Below are 20843 nucleotides of genomic sequence, written 5' to 3'. Positions count from 1 at the left end.
AGAATTTAACATTTCTTTCTTTCTAGATCCTTTGCATAATTACATTTAAGCCAGTATATTTCATACATTATCATAGATAGCTTTTTAGAAGAATAAATCTTCTCAAAGTAACAGGAAGGAATCAGTTTACAGCCTCAAAATAAAATAAGAAAGAAACCTCTTCTTCTGTTTACACTCCCCTTTCTCCAGCCAGATGTTTTCTTTTCCATCTGCTCTTGGCCTTTAACCTTAGAAAGATATGGCTCAAGTTTAATGATTTTACTATTTACCAACTCTTAATTATGTAGGGTGGTGTAACCTTGCTCTCAGCTTGTAATTCTCTTTTTACGACTTTGAGAATTGTTTTCTGCTATAAATCAGGGGGCCCCCTTGTCCAGGAGGATAAACATCTTGACAAAGTACTTAGGCAGCTGGTCTTCTGCCTGGCATAAAACATTTGAAAATCTTTAAGCTCATTTTAAAATACAGACCCTAATCAAACTATAAGCCTTGATAAAAATGCAGGCTATGATTAGATGCCTCAAACATATTACCTACCTTTAATGTGTGTCATGCTCCTGGTCCCAATATGGCAGCTTTCCACAAATAATAGCCCAGTTTGTGGGCTGAAGACCTTCCTGTCTAGCCCATGGGACTCTCCCCAAGGCTTTTGCCTGATTCAGATGTGTCCTTGGGTGTTTCCAGACTGGGATTCAATCACATTCCAGCAAATTCAGGTTGTTCGGGAAAGTGGCAGGAAAATGCACTGGAAAATGTGGGATGACGATTGCTTGATGCAATGTTGTCTAACCTGGCTGCAAACTTTTGTGCAAACAAATCAGGTTGGTTGGATGCTCAGCAAAAGGACCACCTGGAAGCAACTCTTGAGCAGTGATGATGCCTCTCACTTGCCTGGATGGAGGAGGGAGAGAGGTGTACATGACAGAGGATGAGTGTAGAAACCTCCAACTTCTGTGTTGCAAACTTGAGAGTCGCCTCTGTTGTTCTAACCACTTTTGCCTCTGCAGCCCCATCATTGGAATGTGGCCCCAAGAAAGTCATTTTGAAGAGGGTTCTCTACACCAACAGCAGCTAAAAATACAGGAGAGCTGTTTGTGTCTTTCCAGCTTTCCTGCCCCTATATCTGGAAGGCTTCCTTGCTTCCAGGCTTAATACCATTAATGATTCGCCCTTTCTCAATGCCGATGTTACCTCAAAACTGTTACTTACTGGACAGTATCTGTGCCCTCACTGATGCTGAGAAAGCCATGCACCTTCCCATTCCCTCCAGAGCCACCCCATTTTGCAACCCAGAGATTGGGCATCAGAGAGGGAACTTGCATGCAAAACCGTTTTAGTCCAAAAGAAAAATGTGAGTAGGCTGCCTGTCAGTGTCACACACAGACACACACGCAAACACACCGACACTGCCTTGAGCCTGCACTACAGCTGAAGTCAAAATGACATGGAACTCCTGCCCATTTTGCCTGCACCAAGGCTTGTCAGTTTCAGCTCCTATGTAGTCCCCCATTTTCAGGTTGGCACTTATGTGCACATGCACCATCCAGACACACTGAATTCAGTATGACCTCTAAAACACAGCCCAGATTCCTACCTTCCCTTTCTCTTTTAGCTTAGGATCGCATCCACACCAAGCATTAAAAGCACATGGCTTCTCCTGAAGATTCCTGGGAACTGTTAAGGGAGCTGGGGATGACAGCTCTGTGAAGGGTGGGCTGCAGTTCCCAGGATTATTCTTGAGACCGTGTGAAGAATGCGCTTTAAATGTGCTTTGACTGTATGTTGTGGGTGTGACCTAGGACATGGGTGGGGAGCCTCCGTTCTGGGGGCCAAATGTGGCCCTTGGTACCTGTCAGGGAACTGACATCGGAGCCAGAGGCGGAGGCTAGGCTCCCGAGTGATGCTGGAGAAGGGCCCAGCAGGGAGAGAGGCAGCTCATCAGCTGGGGAAGGAAATCAGCGCAACACCAGGGATAAAGGGGGGCAGATGGGGGAATCGGCGAGGGGGCTCCAGGACTCTTCGCCGGAGACCAGCGAGGAGAGCACGGGTCCTCCGCTACCCACGCCCTCCCTGCGCAGAAGACTTCCGCGCAGGGAGAGTAGGAGGAGACTTGGCGTCAAACAGCTTTTATGCTGGAAAAGGTTTAAGAAACGCCCACTGACGGATTCTGCTAGCGACTGAAACAGCCACGAAGTGAAGGGCTGTCCAGACAGAAAAGGTTTAACCAGGCAACCTAGCCAGGAGTGGCGGCAACTTACGCACAAGCAACCCCTATTATTATTACAGTACCTTACTGACTGCACCTTGGTCCCTACATTGGCTCCCAGTACATTTCCGAGCATTTTTGTGTTGGTGCTGACCTTTAAAGCCTTAAACGGCCTCAGTCCAGGATACCTGAAGGAGCGTCTCCACCACCATCGTTCTGCCCGGATGCTGAGGTCCAGCGCCGAGAGCCTTCTGGCAGTTCCCTCACTGCAAGAAGCAAAGTTACAGGGAACCAGGCAAAGGGCTTTCTGGGTAGTGGCACCTGCCCTGTGGAATGCCCTCCCATCAGATATCAAGGTAATAAACAACTATCTAACTTTTAGAAGACATCTGAAGGCAGCCCTGTTTAGGGAAGTTTTTAATGTTTGATGTTTTATCGAGTTTTTAGTATTCTGTTGGGAGCTGCCCAGAGTGGCTGGGGAAACCCAGCCAGATGGGCGGGGGATAAAAATTATCAGTTATTATTATTATTTCTTCCTTGTCACTTAACTGATAACTTTTAAATGCCCCAGTTTTTCTGTTTCTCTGTCTTTCCAACCAAGTTATCCAACCAAGCCATGTATTTTCCATAAAACAAAAACCAGACGTTTTCTTACCTACCTCGCTATAAAATTTCCTGTTCATAGACTTTGTAACGTCAGCTCAGGGCTTTTGAATGCACATTTGTTTTCCACCTTCCCTGCTATCACCACCCTAGGCAGTCAGCTGGAAAAAGAAGAGACTTATTTATTGGGAGAGAAACATGCTCAGAAATTTTTTTTAGATAACCCTCACACATCTGTTTCTACAGAAACCGCTCCCCTAGTGCCCTTTCAGAATTGCCAGTCACATGGGGCTCAGAGTAGAGCCCATCCCAGTGCCAAAATTGAAGCAAAATAACAGCAAAGATTAGGGAATGCTTGAAAGAATATCTGTCTCACTCTGGGTAGTATTTGTTAGCATCTTCATTTACTTAAGGCTTTTTTAAGCCTGCTTTTTGATCTGCGTGAGTCTACAAAGCTTGCAAAAACCAAAAGCAAAGCTTTAGACTATAGCTGCCTCTTCCTCACTTCTCCAGACAATCTCAGGTCCTCCAGACTGGGAGATGTTTTCTGTGGGTGTTTCCTGCATTATGTCATTGATGGACAGTCCACACACATCATTCCTCTTTATAAGTTGTCCTGCAATGCTTCCCTAAGGGTGTCACATTAGCGCTGCCTGAAGCAGCAATCTTGTACTACAATGCAACAAAACCAGATCAAACAACAACACCTCAGAACATTTCCATGGATGTAGCCAGTGGGGGGCAGTGGGGGCAGCAACCCCTCCCCTAAATCAAGTAAATAAATGAAGATACTTAAGTAAAAGTATAAATAATCAGAATATTTGAAATTAAAATGCTTTGTGAGGTCAGTTGGATGATGTCGCGAAGCATTCTAGCGACACAACTGGCAACTTGACTGAGCGATAGGTGAGGCTTCTGTGAACTGACCAGTCTCGTCACAGGTAGCTCAGTTCTGGAACAGGACAGGTGGGTGTCCTGCCCCCACCCCAACAACATACCGTATTTTTTGCTCTATAGGACACACTTCCCCCCCCTCCAAAATTAAGGGGAAATGTGTGTGCGTCCTATGGAGCAAATGCAGGCTCCTTGGCTTCAGCAATAGCAACGCGAAGCCTCCAAAGCGCAGAGGGAGCACTCCCAGTCCCACCAGGAGATGCTGGGGACTGAACCTGATGCCTTCGGCATGCTAAGCAGTTGTTCTACCACTGAGCTATGGCCCTAGCTCACAATATTGCTGTCAGGATAAAATGGAGAAGGTGGAGGCTGAAGTGTGTATGCTCTGTGGAGGAAAGGTGGGATAGAAGTATAAGAAGGAATAAAGTATGTAAACTAGCCTATAAGTGAATAAACTACAGTATATTTTTAACTTACTCTCCTAATAATTTGTATATAAATTATAAAAGTGGTATATAAATTTTGTTAAATAAAAAAAGGGGAAATGTTCAGACTTTCAAGCAATATGTTATGCCTGAGCCTTCACTGCTGAAACTCCCAACAGCATTTTCATGCTCACAAACACCTGATGAAGGAACCATTGTGACATAACCCATTCAAGCAGAGTGAAGGGGCAACAGGCTGTCAACAGTGGCAGTAGTTGGGGGCTCTCATCTATCAAAAAGCCACAGAAAGTCTTTTCCTACTGCCTGAGGAATTACCGTATTTTGCACCCCATAGGACGCACCGGCCCATAGGAGGCACCTAGTTTTTTTGGGGGGGGGGGGAAATAAAGAAAAAAAAATTATTTCCCCCCCAGGTGTGGGGCTGGAAGAACCAGGTCGGGGACCAGCAGGAAGGGGCGTTCCGCCTCCCCGCTGTCCCCTGAGCTTGTGGGGCTGGCGATGGGGAGAAGTGCGCTGAGCCTGGGACTGCAGGCACCTCTGCGCGGCCATCGGGAGCCGGACGGGACTTCGCACCCCGCTCCCAATGGCTGTGCAGAGCTGCGCTGAGCCTGGGACTGCAGGCAGCTCTGCGCAACCCTTGGAGCCGGTCTCCCGAGGGTTGCGCAGAGCTTCCTGAAGCGAAAGCCTGCATTTGCCCCATAGGACGCACACCTTTCCCCTTCATTTTTGGAGGGGAAAAAGTGGGTCCTATAGGGCGAAAAATACGGTAATCCCTTCTTTAACGTTCATAATTGCTGGATCGATTTAACAGGGCTGGAGCTAACATTTGCTTGGATTTGGCACCATTGATAGGGAACTGCCTGCTGTGTCCTCCGCTTTGAAGTCACCCTGGTCTTTGGGCCTCCAGCACCTTCTTCAGCATGTCCAACCCATCTAAGAGGCGTATGATACTGGTGTTCCACTGGGTTAGGAAGAAGCCCTTGACAGAGAAGCCGTGCTCTACCATCTCGGCCAGACCTTCTGCCTCTGCACCGGCTTGCAACACTCCTCACATTTCACCCTACTTCACGAGGAGCAAGACACAACCCGCTCCGCTCAGGAGGTCCAGCAGGCGCAAGGTGCTGCGATTGCCGAATCTCACCAACCCCAAGTTTTTAAGATCTGTCATCGGCAGTGTTGGCTGGAAGAGAGCCCGCAGGCGTGGCAAGCAAAAGATGCCCACGAGCATTTAAGATATGAAAAGCTACTGGATTTAATCAGGAAGTTATGAGGCATGCACTGATTGGAAGCGAAGCTGTATATCGGCCCTGAACCTTCTGCAGGTGCAGATTAAGTAGGCTTGCTTTTAAATGCCATCTGAATCAAGTTTCTCCCCCATCCCTATTGGTAGCTATGTGGAGGGTTGCTATCACTTCTTCCTCCCTCCCTCTCCACTCCAGTGTATCTTTTAACATGAGCCAAAGAAGCAGACAAAAGGCAAATGCTTTCCTCTCAGCTCTGTTCCCACTGGAGTCCACTGGTCTCCTCCTTCTGTCACAGGCTCATCCCCCTGATCTCTCCCAGGTACCAGACGCTTTGCAGCCAGAAGTTTAGTGATCCTTCCACTTAGTTCCAGATTTGGCAAGTAGGCCACATATGCCTTCCAGATCTCGAGAAGAGGCCTGCCATCTTCCACGCTTTGATGCTGAGTGTCACGGAGGTGTTCCATAAAGGCTTCCCTTTTACGGATGGTGACTGTACTTCTTTCCCCTCCTGCCTTTCATTTCCTCTAAAGCTGCACCGCTACTGCAAAGCACATCAGCTAATGAAGCTGCTGACACTTCTAGGTCTCAGGGGGATTCCCCCTCTCCCCAATTTTATTTTGCAGGATAAGATGTGATTAAGGTTGTTAAGCAGACTTTTCCTGATGCACCACCCACTGGGATGCCTCAGTTTTCAGACTCTGACGCCATCTTGGGTGGGGGTTTGCCATCTTCTTATGGATCTGAATCACACAAGGGTTTGTGCATTTAAACTTTGGTGTCACTACATCTTGGTGTATGATACGATAGACTGAGGGGTGTAATTAGAGTCTCAGAAATCCGTATAGCTGGAAGCAGGGGTGCCAACTTGAATAATCGGCCCATCGGCCCCTAGGAATTGGCTTCTGTGGCTGGAAGGGACCTCAAAGGCAATTTAGTTCCATCCCCAGCCAATGCAGGAATATTCTGCTGATATTTATTCACTTAGTTTTGGGGCTCCCAGACTGTCACTATTTTCTGGTGGGATTCACTCACACACTGTCAAAATGTTGGTTGTGCAATCAAAGATGATTTGGAGCTCTTGCTCTACAAACCTGCCACCCCAAAAGATTGGAGATTTTGCAATAAGAAACACACTGTGAAAATATACTGTCAAGTGTGGGATAACACTAGCTTTGATGCAGCTCTGTCTAGCCTCCCCTCAAAAAATATGCGAGTGAGTTCTCATTAAATAGCCCACATTGTCTTATCTCCCCACAAACAAATCAGAATGAATGCTCAATAAGCTGGTCATCTGGGAAGACTGTTAGTAGCTAATCAGTAAGTTAGCACAATTATTACTCCCTAAGCAATCTGGATTTAGTCGATTTTGGACTGACAACTAGGTATCAGATTTATAACCTATCATTTTTCCTAGAAGAGAGTCCAGTGTGGCTAGCAAGCAAGCAAGCAAGCAAACAAACAAACAAACAAAACATCATAAAAACAGTCAAACCAGCATGACAGTAATTGAGTCCTCTGGTACAAAATGTCACAATTGACTATGTTCCAAGGACTTGGACAAATTGGTAGATCTTAACACCCTGTATGGTCATGTGTGAACTTCCTGGCTTCCCTTTGGGGGTAGGGGAAGCTTCATAAATGGACCACTATGAATTCTGTGTCTCTGTGATGTTTTCTGTTCCTCCCTGCCATATGCAGCACGATTTCCATTCTGCTGCAGTTCTTCTGCCAAAAAGCAATGTTTTGTTTTTTAACATATAGTTTTTTATTTGCTTTTCTATCATATCATCAGCAATTCATTCATTCATCCATCAACACATTCTGTGTTACAGTCATACACAGGATGATAATAATAATAAAAAACATAAATATAAGACATATATACAGTGGTACCTCGGTTTATGAACTTAATGGTTCCGGAAGTCCCTTCTTAAACCGACACCATTCTTAAACCGAGGCGCACTTTCCCTAATGAGGCCTCCCACAGCCGGTGCCCTTCCACCATTCAGATTCCGTTCTTATAGACCAAGGTAAAGTTCACTAAGTGGAACACTACTTCCTTTTTGCAGAGTTTGTAAACTGAATCGTTCTTAAACTAGACTGTTCTTAAACCAAGATACGACTGTATTTGAATATTAATCGAATCATAACTTTTCCCTCCAATTTATTTGACTCTTATAAACCTTAACTTTTGCTCCCCTTCCACTCTTTCTGTGGTTTCCTATCTGCTATCTTTTCAACTGTGTCCTCTCCTCTTTTTAAATTCTTAGCATTTTTAGTTCTTAATCTATTTGTCATGCTGGTAAGTTCTATATATTATAATATTTTAAGGTGCCACTCTTCTCGCGATGGTACTGCATCTGTTCTCCACTTTTGTGGTACCAGAATTCAGGCAGCTGTGGTCATATATATCCATAGAATAATTAGATTTTTGGGGATTTCTGTTGTTATTATTCCCAGAAGGAAAGCTTCGGGGGGGGGGGGGAACGTTCTAAACATTTTCTTAAGCTTGTTATATATCATCTACCAAAATTATTTTATTATTCTACAAGACCACCATGAATGGTAAAATGTGCTGGTTGTTTCTTTGCGCTCCCAACATAGGTCACTTTTTGATCGAAATATTTTGGCTTGTTTACTTGGTGTCAAATACCACATATGGATCATTTTTAAGTACCATAGTTCTTTTTTTAAAGCGTTACTAGCAGTGAATTTTAAATTTGTTTTCCACAATTGTTCCCACAAATGCAAATCAATATGATGACCCACATCTTGTTCCCATTTGATCATAAAGGATTTCACAAGTTCTTCTTTCGTTTCCCAGTCAAGTAATATCCTATACATTTCAGATAATTTTTAAACTCTAGATCTTAATATTTCTTTTTTTAATTCTGATGGTTTTTCTGCAAATCCCAATTTCTTATCTACCTTAGATTTTGAATTGATTTGGTGATAGTTTAGCCAGTCCGATACATATTCTTTAACCTCTTCATTTTTCCCATTTTTGGCTCTCCTTCCGAAAAGTCAAACAATTCATTATAGGTTCCCCAGTTGTCACTCATATTCATTTTTTTCCTTGTCTCTGCTTCTTTTGGGGATCGCCACCTTGGTGTTTTGTTCTCTAATATATATATATTTATTTTTCCCATACCCTAATTAAGTTTTTTCTAATAACATGGCAAAACTTTTACATATTCCAGCTTTGTTGTACCAAATATTAGCGTGCCAGCCGTATTTGCCAAAAACAAAGTTCTTTGTTGCAGTGTCCACTGTGGTGAAATTGTGTAACTAATGCAAGTAATTATGCAAATGACATAACTTACATTGTCATTCCAATGTTGATTTCAATGCAACAGAAGCTCAATGCAAACGGAAGGAAAGCACAATCAACTGCTGCCGATTGAAAGCAGCAGCAGCAGCAAATTCTGATTGTATTTGCTGGGTCGATTTCTATTCTGGATATGGGACAAATAAGCAAACAATAGCAATTTCTTCTTCCATTTCTGCTTTGATCAGAATTCTCTGGCACCTCAGTGACACCATCCCCTTTACCATTCGCCCTGATGAGACCATATAATCCAGCATCCTGTTATCACAGATACTTACGGAAGGCCAACCTCAGTGTTATGTATTGAAGTTCTCACCCTGGCCACCAGGAGTATTGTGTATGTAGTTTTCACTCAGGTCCACGTCAGTTATTTTAGGCGGGAAACCCTGGGTTGTTGTTGCTACAATGTTGACAGCCGGCTGCCTATAAAAGCAGGCCGGCTGAGCTGTTTGCTGTTCAGTTCTGTTCCAGCTTACAAAATAAAGAGCTGTTTTGGAGAAATCGCTGTGTCATCTGCTATGTCTACCCACTATTCAACACTGGCGACGAAGGTGGGATCGGTGGACATCAGAGCACAGCCAGATGCGGCCATCCTCTGAACTGAGCTGAATCACAGAGCGAAATCACTGAGCGAAATCACTGGACAGAACCAATTCAGAGCTGACTGTTCTGGCTGGAGCACTGTGTTCCATCCATTGCCCTTCACGCCGGCATCGGAATCATGGCTTCACTTGTGCCTCTACCGCCGTTTGCGCCAGCCTCTGAATCATGGGACTCCTACCTCGCTCGGTTCGAATGTTACCTCAAAGCCAACGAGCTGACAGCAGTATCAAAGGAACGGAAGTGGGGCCTATTCCTCAGCCTCTGTGGGCCTGAGGTGTTTGAGACGGCCCGAGCATTGGTTGCGCCTGAAGCAGTCCAGGCAACACCATGGGACACGAGCCAAGAGAAGCTCCGCAACCACTATGCGCCAAAGCCGTCCAAGATTGCTGCCCGCCATGCGTTTTACCACCGGAACCAGGCAGAGGGGGAGTCAATCAGCAACTACACCACCGCCCTGCGACAGGCTGCAATGCACTGCGAGTTCCGAGAGTTAGACGATGCCCTGATGGATCGAATCGTCTGCGGGGTCCGGGACATCCATCTGCAACGGCGTCTCCTGGCCAAGCCAGACCTCACGCTACAGAAAGCCATTGAGGAGGCTGTGGGCTCAGAAGCTGCTGAACGCTCCGCCCAGGAGATCCGCAAGTCCAGCAGCCCGCGTCTTGCTAGGAAGCCAGTTCCAGTGCATCATGATGAGGCACCTTCCAGTGAAGACGATGACGTGCACCAGACAAAGCAGGAGTGCAGGAAGTTCCAACAGAAGTCCAAGGGCCAACTGGAATGTGCCGGCTGCGGAGACAACCATTCCCGTGCCAAGTGTCGATTCAGAGATGCCATCTGTAGGAAGTGTTCCAGAAGGGGCCACATCGCTAAGGTCTGCCAATTGGCTCCGTCTGACACCCCCCCTTCACCGACTCGCAAGTCCAAGTCTTCACTCCAGTCTGCCAAGGAAAGCTGTTTCGCTCTCACCAACTGCCGCTGCCCGTCTGGAACCATGATTGGCCAAACCGACTCGCCTACGCGACGCAAGCTGAACGTCACGGTGCTCATCAAAGGAGCTCCATGTGACATGGAGATTGACACCGGGTCTGCCCTGTCCATCGTGTCTTGGAGCACCATCAAAAGACTGGTACCCAGAGTGTCCAAAAGGCAACTCGACTCTCACCGCGTACACCTGAGAGACTACCAGGGAAACGACATTCCCGTGGTAGGCGTTGGCCGGTTCCGGATTGCCTTCAAGGATTTTTCGGGCCTGCTCCGGTTGGTGGTGGTCGAAGGTCAGCGGCCAAGCCTCCTAGGGCTAGACTGGTTTGATGCCCTCGGCCTGGAAGTCACCGGCATCAACTGCATCTCTAACGCAGAGACTGAGGGTCTGGTCAAAGACTTTGCCGAGGTTTTTGACGGCACTTTGGGGCAATATACAGGTACGCCCATCTCCTTTAGCCTTGATCCACAAGTTGCCCCCATCAAGCTAAAGCCACGCCGGGTTCTCTTCACTCTCAAGGCTAAGGTGGACGAACAACTGGACAAGCTGATCGCCCAAGGAGTTTTGGAGCCGGTTGACCCCGCCAAGTGGGAAACCCCCATCGTCACGCCTGTCAAGCCAGACGGGTCGGTGAGAATCTGCGCTGACTACAAGTGCACGATCAACAAGGCACTTCAGCAGCACGCTTATCCGGTTCCTGTTGTCCAACACCTGCTGCATTCCCTGGGTGAGGGTAAGGTCTTCGCTAAGCTGGACCTTGCCCAAGCCTATCAACAACTGCCCGTCGATGATGCCACTGCTGAAGCCCAGACAATCCTCACCCACCGAGGGGCATTCCGTTGCCGCCGGTTGCAGTTCGGGATGAGTGTGGCTCCTGGCATCTTCCAAAGCCTTATGGAGCGTCTCCTGCAAGGGCTTCCAGGCGTGGTACCATATTTTGATGACGTCTTGGTGTCTGCAGACTCACACCAGCAGCTGTTCGAGCGCCTCCGTGCCGTGCTGACCAGGTTCCAAGAGGCCGGGCTCAAGGTAAAGAGGGAGAAGTGCCAGATTGCCGTTCCACAGGTAGAGTTCCTGGGCTATCTTATTGACGCCTCCGGCCTTCACCCGACCACATCCAAGATCCGCGCTATCCAGCAGGCCCCCATCCCAAAGAACAAGACGGAGTTGCAGGCGTTCCTGGGGCTGCTGAACTTTTATAACATGTTCCTGCCCCACAAAGCCACGGTGGCTGAGCCTCTTCACCGACTCCTCAGCACAAAGACGCCTTGGTCCTGGGGTCATCGGGAGACGGTGGCCTTCAACGCGGTCAAGGCTCTCCTTTAATCGGACCGTGTGCTGGTACAGTACAGTGAATCCAGGCCGCTGGTCCTTGCCTGCGACGCCTCACCTTTTGGCATCAGCGCTGTCCTTAGCCACCGTTTTCCAGACAGAAGAGAAGCACTGCTCGCCTACTTTTCCAGGACGCTATCTCCGACGGAACGGAATTACAGCCAGCTCGACAAGGAGGCACTGGCACTTGTGGCTGGAGTGAAGAGGTTCCATGAATACCTCTATGGCAGGACTTTTGACCTCATCACTGACCACAAGCCGCTCCTGGGCCTCCTCGCGGGTGATCGTCCAACTCCACCGGTCCTCTCGCCACGCATGCTGCGATGGACTGTTTTCCTGGCTGCCTACCACTACCGGCTCATCCATTGCCCGGGGAAATCGATGGGCCATGCCAACGCCCTCAGCCGTTGCCCTCTTCCAGTGTTTGTGGAAGACCCGGCTCCAGCTTCATCGCTCCTCCTGATTGAGGATCTTCCGGCAGCGCCTGTATGGGCTGCCACTGTGGCCTCCGCATCTGCCCAGGATCGCACCATCAGCCGTGTGCTCAACTGGGTGTGGAGGGGGTGGCCACAAGGGCCTTTTGCATCGGAGTTCCAGCCCTTCGCAACCAGACAACATGAACTCTCGGCTCATCGCGGCTGTCTGCTGTGGGGAGACCGCGCCGTGATTCCCCAAAGACTCCGTCAACGCATCCTGGAGGCTCTGCACGTTGGCCACCCGGGAATTGTCAAAATGAAGGCGTTGGCTCGGTGTTACGTCTGGTGGCCTAACATGGACAATGCCATCACCGCCTGGGTGTCCGCCTGTCAAGCGTGCCAAGAATCGAGGCCTGCACCACCGGCAGCTAAGGGACACACCTGGGAGACGCCCAAGACACCCTGGTCGAGGGTGCACATCGATCTGGTTGGCCCCTTTCACGGCCGGACCTTTATGGTAGTGGTGGACGCCTATTCCAAATGGCTGGAGGTGGCCCTGATGCCCTCCACCACTACCGAGGCCGTTATCCGGGTGCTGCGAGGCCTGTTTGCGACGCATGCGTGTCCTGATGTCCTTGTCTCCGACAACGGACCGCAGTTCACGTCAGGCACTTTTGAGTGGTATCTTTTGGGACTGGGCATCCGCCATGCCCTAACTGCACCCTTTCATCCATCCAGCAACGGGCAAGCGGAGAGAATGGTGCGCTCGGAAAAAGAGGCACTGGCGCGCCTGGACCGGGGAGACTGGCACGAGCGGGTCGCCGAATACTTGTCCGTGCAACACATCACCCCTCATGCGACCACAGGGCAGAGTCCTGCTGAAGTGCTTATGGGCTGCCGCCTCAGGTCACCGCTCTACCAGCTGCACCCGGACTTTGCCGTGGCCGAACCCCCAGGCTGTGCCAACGCGCCACGGTCATTTGTTCCAGGAAACCAGGTCTTTGCCCGGAACTATGTGGGGGACATTCTTTGGGTGCAGCCACAGTAGTGGGAGTCACTGGACCTCGCTCGTACCAGGTGGCACTCGAAGACGGATGCTTGTGGCGCCGGCACATAGACCAGCTTAGGCGCAGGGTTGGAGACTTGGACACTACCGTGGTGCCCCCAACTGCGCTTGTGGCTCCAGAAGAGACACTTACAGATGGCGAGGCTCCACCTACACCTCCCTCGCAAACTGCCAGCGTGGAGCCGAACCAAGCCGCTTCAGAGGGTCTGCCAGACTTACCACAGACTCAGACCACTCCAATTGCGGAAGCTTCACCCACAGCAGCAGATCCAGGATATTTGGTTTCAATGCCACCTAGGGTCGCACCACAGCCTCAGCAAGAATTGGGTGGCCCCCCGGACTTGGCTACCAGTCCCCGGCGGTCTGGCAGAGTTTCCAAGCGCCCAACTTATTTAAAGGACTATGTTGTTGGACATGTATCACTGTTGGTCTAAGTATGGGAAATGTAACCGATATGCTTTTGTGCCTAATTGAACCATTACGTGTAGTGCTGTATATAAGGAAACCATTATGATTGTAACTAACGCCTTATCTCGGTGGGGAGGGGTGTTATGTATTGAAGTTCTCACCCTGGCCACCAGGAGTATCGTGTATATAGTTTTCACTCAGGTCCACGTCAGTTACTTTAGGAGGGAAACCCTGGGTTGTTGTTGCTACAATGTTGACAGCGGGCTGCCTATAAAAGCAGGCCGGCTGAGCTGTTTGCTGTTCAGTTCTGTTCCAGCTTACAAAATAAAGAGCTGCTTTGGAGAAATCGCTGTGTCGTCTGCCATGTCTACCCACTATTCAACACTCAGGACTTCAGTGCGAGAGCACTCTCCCTACAATAGCTGGCGTTTTTAGGGACATATTGGAGTTAGAAAATAGACATCATGGATTTCCTTCTAGTATGAACCCTTTGGTTGAGGCTCAAGTAGAGTTTGGGGTAAGAGAAAACCATTTTGCTCCATAATCTATAGGTAGGACAGGTGCCTTTTCTCTGTCACTTTTCACATTTATTAATGTCCTGCTATGAAAGCTGGTTTAGGCTATGGGTAAACAAGGCAGTGTCCAGTTAAAAAAAAAGAAGAGTTGGCAACTCTAATCCAGCATGAAGGTTGTGTCGTTGAAACACTCCTTAGATTGTCCTGCCCTACCTTGATCTTTGCTGATATTTACGGTAGTCTTTGCTCTGCTCATACACCAGGGCTGGGCAGATATACGTTAAGATACAATATATAGATTATTTGCAGCATACTGACAAAGGTTTCTGACTCCTAATTGCTTAATGAGGGTGTAATGGGTTTAGGGGTTGCTCGTGCGTAAGTTGCCGCCACTCCTGGCTAGGTTACCTGGTTAAACCCTTTCTGACTGAACAGCCTCCAGCATCGTGACTGTCTCAGTCGCTGGCAGAATCCGTCAGTGGGCGTTTCTTAAACTTCTTCCAGCACAAAAGTTCCTTGATGCCAAGTCTCCTCCTACTCTCCCTGCACGGAAGTCTTCTGCGCAGGGAGGGTGTGGGCAGCGGAGCACCCGTACTCTCTCCGCTGGTCTCCGGCGAGGAGTCTTGGAGCCTCCTCTCCGATTCCCCCATCTGCCCCCCCTTCTCTACTGGTGTTACGCTGATTTCCTTCCCCAGCGGATGGGCTGCCTCTCTCCCTACTGGGACCCTCTCCGCCATCCCTCTGGAGCCTTCCCTCCGCCTCTAGCTCCGATGGCAGTTCCCTGACATCCATCTCCCCCCCCCCAGGACCCCCCCCCGGCCCGACCTTCTGATCCAACCTCATCCCTTTCCTCGGCCGATGATGCGGGGAATCCCCTGAAGGAGCTGTCGCCATCCTCTGAGGATTCAAAACCCGCTTCCCACCCGCTCCGAACTCTTGCCGCGGGGTGGGCCTCCCAGTCTGATTCTTCTCCCTCTGACACCTCCCCTCCCTCCTCTTCGGAGGCAGGAAAACCCACAAATTCCTCTTCGTCGTCTGTGGTTCCAAATTGTTCCTCCAAGAATCTCGCTAGTGGTTTTGGTTTGTCTGGGAACAGGCTGTGGAATTCTTCCACTAGATACCCATCATTGACCGCCTCAGCGGGGACCCACGTGTTTTCTGACCCGGGTTCTCCTTCCCAAGCCACTAAGTACTCCACCTGGCACCCTCGCCACCTTGAATCGAGTATTTCCGTGGCTTGGTTGTGGAGTTCCCTCTCCTCTACCCGTGGGTGGGTGGTGACTCCTCCCTCCCGCCCTGGGAATTCCCGCCCCTCCCTATACGGTGAGAGTAGGGACCTATGGAACACCGGATGTATCTTCATGCCGTCAGGCAACTTGAGCTTGAATGCCACAGGGTTCACCTGCTGTGTTACCTCAAAGGGTCCCAGCCGCCTTGGCTGCAACTTCTTGCACCCTCCCTTTAGGGGTAACCCTTGGGTTGACAACCACACTCGGTCTCCCACCCGTATGCTATCCCCCTCCCGACGGTGCTTGTCTGCCTGCCTCTTATAAACTTCCTTGGCCCGCTCCAAGTTCATCCTGAGTTGCTGGTGCAATGCCTCCATTTCTTCCACAAACTGCTCTGCCGCAGGTACACTCAACCCTTCCTCCCCCCTCCCCGGGTAGGCCCTAGGGTGACACCCATAATTGGCCATGAACGGGCTCATGCCCGTGGACACATGTTCAGCGTTATTGTACACAAATTCAGCCAGCGCTAGTTTCTCTACCCAATCGTTCTGTCTCTCGCTGACGTAGCAGCGTAGGTATTGCTGGAGTATACTGTTTGCTCTTTCTGCTTGCCCGTTGGTTTCCGGGTGTCGCGCCGTCGAGAAGCCCACCTCTACCTGCAGCAAGCTCATGAGCTTCCTCCAGAACCGGGAAGTAAATTGTTTCCTGTGATCTGAGATGACCCTCGAGGGCGGCCCATGCAACCTGAAGATGTGATCCACAAACAACTTGGCTGTCTCCTCTGCCGTCACCGCATGTGAGCAAGCTATGAAATGGCACATCTTCGTCAGTAGATCGACTACTACCATGACTGCTGTCTTCCCCCTAGACTTGGGCAAATCTGTCATAAAATCAATGGACACCACCTCCCAGGGTCTTCCCGGCGTGGGTAAGGGTTCCAGTAACCCTGCGGGGGCAGCCCTCTCCCCCTTTGCCCTTTGGCAGCGGTCGCACCCCCGTACATATTCCCGTACATCCTCCCTCACCCTTGGCCACCAGAACTGCCTGGTGACGAGCAGCATGGTTTTGTGCTGTCCAAAGTGCCCAGCTGTGGGGTTGTCGTGGAGTTGTTTGAGTACCTTCCCCCTCAAGGTCTCCCCCGGTACATACAGTGCCCCCTTATAGTACAGCACCCCTTCCTTTTCCTCAAACCCTCCATGGTTTTCTCTTCCGTCTCGGAGTTCCCTGATTTTAGTTTGAGCAAACACGTCGTTTCTAGTAAGCCCGGCCAGTTCTCGTTTCCCAACCAAGGCTCCCCCACACACCCATCGGTCCTCGGGGATCACGTGTCAGATCTCCGGCGGTCCCTCTCCTTCCATGTACTCCGGCTTCCAGGAGAGAGCATCTGCTCTTACGTTTTCCTCTCCCGGCACGTATCGGATCTCGAAGGAAAACTTGGAGAACTCCTGTGCCCATCGAATCTGTCTCTGGTTGAGTACTCGCGCTGTCCTCCAGTATTCCAAGTTCTTGTGATCAGTACAAACCTGGATCTTGTGCTGCGCCCCTATTAACAGATGTCTCCATTGGCGAAACGCCGCATAGATCGCCAGCAGTTCGCGGTCATACACCGTATAGTTTTGCTCCGACTTGCTCAGCTTCCTCGCGAAAAAGGCACACGGCTTCCATTCCTGCTTGCCCCTCCCTGGCTGCAAAAGTACCGCCCCAATGGCTCTGTCGGACGCGTCGGTCTCTAGCCTCATGGGTTTCTCCAGATCAATGTGCAGGAGCTGCTCTTCCGAAGCGAACACCTTCTTCAGTCTTTCAAAGGATTGCTGGGCACTTTCTGTCCAGGCGAACTTCCTTTTGCTACTGAGACAATCTGTGATGGGCGCCATCAAGTGGGCGAAGTTCTTGATGAACTTCCTGTAGAAGTTGCTGAACCCTAGGAACCTCTGCACATCCTTCCGGGTTTTGGGGGCTTTCCATTCCAGCACTGCCTGCACCTTGCTTGGGTCCATAGCTAGTCCCTTGTCTGACAACTTGTACCCCAGAAACTCGACCTCTCTGGTGTGAAATTGGATTTTTCCAGCTTGACCCACAACTGGTGCTTCTGCAGCCTCTTTAGCACTTCCCTGATGTCTCTGACATGTTGCTTCTCATTGTCTGAATAGATTAAGACGTCATCCAAGAAGGCTACACAGTTCTTGTACAGCAGGGGCCCCAACACGTGGTGCATGAATGCTTGAAAGCAGGCGGAGCCCAATTGTAATCCAAATGGCATGACTAAGTACTCAAAAGCCCCCAGGGGGGTGAACATGGTGGTTTTCCATTTGTCCCCCTCCCTTACCCTGATCAAATTGTACGCTCCCCTGAGGTCCAGCTTGGTAAAAATTTTCCCCTGCCTCACCCGTGTTAAAATGTCGTCAATTCTGGGCATTGGGAAGGTCACTGGTTCTGATACCAGGTTTAGGGCCCTGTAATCCACGACCAATCTGGGCTGATTAGTCCCTGACAGAGGGCAAACAAAAAGACTCACCTCAGCTCTGAGTTAAGCAGTTAGAATCCCCAATCTGCAGAAAGTCAGATATAGATTTGTATCTGCATATGCCAGGAAGGGCTGTATCTCAGTGGCAGAGCATCTGCTTGCAAGCAGATATTCCGAGGTTCAGTCCTCGCTGGCAACTCCGCATAGGGCTAGGAGAGACTCCTGCTGAAACCCTGGAGACCTGCTGCCTGCAAGTCAGTGTTGACAAGTGCTAGTCTAGATGGAACAATGGTCCGAGTCTGCATAAAGGCAGATTGTTATGTTCTTATGTCTCATGGGATGTCATTGGTAATTTGCGCTGCCCTCAGAGCCACCATTTGGGTTCTTGCCCCTGTTTGTGGACATTGTGCGGACCTAGAGTTGGTGAGGTACATTGGTTAGACTGTTGGACTAGGACTTGGTTCAGAACCATTACTCAGCCATGAAGCTCCTTGGGTGACCTCGAGGAAATCACTGCCTCTCAGCAGGGAGGATAAAATGGGGTGTGGGGTCACACGTGCTTGAGCTCCTTGGAGGAAAGGCAAGGTTTAAATGAAAAGACAAATAGAGAAAACAAAATAGATTGCACAAACCTTAATACAGCCCGTTCCTCATGTTCCCAGGTGTGCTGCAATGCTCACCAGCCCGCAACAATTCCTGCTGAAAACTACAGGCTCAGATTTCATTAAAAAAAGAATAATAATGAGAAAAGGGTTGTTCCCTGGAAGTTAAAATCCTTTGCCCTAAAACAACAACCTCCCTTTCTTTCTACGTCTATGTGGTTATGCAGGAGGAAGCACTTTGTGCATGCTCAAAGGCATTGCCACATTTTCCCATGTCTGGGGTACAAATGTGTGTTGCTTGTGACCTAGCTGCCCACAGAAGCCTGGCTCGGACACTCTCAAGAGAGGAGGGTTGCTCCAGAGACTTTTCTGTGTTTTCACTTCTGATAGAAGCAATTGGTGGGGATGTGGGATGATGAATCACGACTGCATTCTGTTGAGGACTGGGCTGGTTTTGACAGGCAGGCACTGATGTGTTTTGCAGACTGTATCTGATGCTAATGCTTGGCCACAAGGAGCAACCCACTACACTGCCGTTCCGGTGTCTGAGCACAATCCCTTTTCAACACGAGACCTGCTCTAATCCACCCTGGGATTTGGCTGTGTCTCTAAGCAACGGCAAAAATGGATTTGCCTATGTTTTGTATCCGTAGGCTTGTATCCCCACACCTCAATGGTACAGTAGCTTCAGATGCCACTGTTATGCTCTCTGCCTTAATCAGAGGTGTGGAAGATCAGAATCTTTCCCCTCATTCTTTTGTTAACCTCTAGGTAATCCTCCCCAACATTATGACTGCTGAAGAGAAGGAGAGAGGCCATGCAAAAATAAAATAAAATGTCGTTTTCTCTTGCAATTTGAGCATGCAGCTTTAGCATGTATAATGGACTGGATTTAAATTCTACTCAGAGTAGACCCATTGAAAGTTAATCATGCCCATCATGGAGGGGTGAGAGGGGTGTGTGTTATCAGTTTGCTTTTCTTGCTTTTCTTGTTTTATGAGTTTTGTGTTCTCATTTTTATGTTGTGAACTGCCCTGTAATCTTCGGATGAAGTGCAGTGTACAAATGTAATAGATACTCCTGCTACTACTAATAATCTCAATGAGTCTGCTCCGAGTAGGACTAACCATAGGTATTACCCAGTGGTTTTAAGATTGCCTATTTTATTTATATTTATACCTTGTTTTTCACAGTTGTGCTAATTGGTATTTTAAAATGAGTATCTTGAGTGGTCCTTTGTAAACCACTTAGAGGTTTTGGTGATCAAGTAAGCAGTATGCAAATGTTGTTCAATAAAACAAAGCAAAACAAAATACCCTAAAGTAAGCAGGCAGGCAGTGTGTTCTTCCATGCAGTGACATGGATGGTGGTGACCTCCAAGCACTCTGAATATGCTCAGAGGCAACTGGAAGAGAGTTCCGAGGGCATATGTGGTACAGAAATGGAGGAGGTTATTAGTCTTAAACCGTATTGAATTGCTGTATCGACGCAGTGTGGCCAAACCCTGTAAGATGTGCACTGTTTAACATCATCTTTGGAGATGAGCCCTTTAGCCTGTTTGTGTCCTGACTGGAAGCTTCAGGTCAGATTCAGGCCATGGAAAGCCATGTTCTACCTCTACTGTTGGAGGCAGTATGACTGAATGCCAGGTGTGGATAACGCTGTTGCACTCAAGACCTGCCTATGGACTTCCCATGATATTGGCCACTGTGGGAACAGGATGGTGGTTGAGATGAGCCATTGGCCTGCTCCAGCAGGCTTCTCATTGGCTTGTATGTCCTTCATGCCTAGACGCCATTAATGTGAACTACCCCTTAGGAGCATAAGCACCAGCTTTACACCAGGTGTGACTACCTATTTAGCTCCAATCTAGCAGCAGCTGCCCAGAGCATCAGAGAAATGTCTTTCCCATCACTGTCAACAAGAGCTGAGCCATTCCTACCATGAGACAGAAAGATGAAGCAGATGCTGAAAATTGGCATCAAAATGTTGGACCACAGGGCTGTGCCTGCCACATAGGGATGGGCAAATCTGCCACTTTCACTTTCTCTTGGTCTCTTATTTCCCCCTTTTTGGTTCTTCACATTTCCATAACACTATGTGTTGGTCTGTTTTTAAAATCCCCATGAAAACCATTGCCCCTTATAAACACATTTTTGTATGCAGTTTCGAAACTAAAATGCACTTTTTCTTTTGCGAGCATTTCCCCTAATAGGCAGTATTTTTGTATGTCAGCTTTCACCATAATATATGCATTTTTCTTGCACACATTGTTTGGTTGAAGACCACAATACAAAGTTCAGAGAACTGTGGGTTTTGAAGGAGAGCTGTGTTTTGGTTTGTACCTTGGCTTGAGAAGCGTGGATCAGGTAGTTTCTAATTAGAATGCAAAGAAAACAGAATGCATCTCCTACATTCTCTGACCTCTGCTGTCTTGAGCAGGCCTGTTTTGAAGGGCTGTAACTCAGTGGTAGAGAGTGGTTGCTCACCCTTCTCAGGGAG

The 20843-nt window shown here is 48.9% G+C and overlaps 2 long non-coding RNA genes across 2 annotated transcripts in view; one reads left to right on the top strand and one right to left on the bottom strand.

Moving 5' to 3' along the window:
• LOC308468140 overlaps positions 1-4649 on the bottom strand; it is a 29396-nt gene extending 24747 nt beyond the window's left edge. Inside the window, exons 1-3 of the long non-coding RNA XR_013981483.1 lie at positions 4181-4649; positions 2866-2970; positions 538-891 (exon numbers count right to left, since the gene is read on the bottom strand). This is a non-coding gene — a long non-coding RNA (uncharacterized lncRNA). The remainder of the gene's footprint in view (positions 1-537; positions 892-2865; positions 2971-4180) is intronic.
• Positions 4650-4844: 195 nt separating this feature from the next.
• On the top strand, positions 4845-6177 carry LOC308468689. Its single transcript, XR_013981819.1, has 2 exons — positions 4845-5471; positions 5765-6177. It is a non-coding gene; the product is annotated as an uncharacterized lncRNA (long non-coding RNA).
• Positions 6178-20843: the final 14666 nt, after the last annotated feature.

Source organism: Podarcis pityusensis (genome assembly GCF_964106645.2).
Source record: "Podarcis pityusensis genome assembly, chromosome: Z".
NCBI lineage: Eukaryota > Metazoa > Chordata > Lepidosauria > Squamata > Lacertidae > Podarcis > Podarcis pityusensis.
Note: the sequence above shows the minus strand (reverse complement) of the source record. Positions and strands in the feature narration are given on the sequence as shown.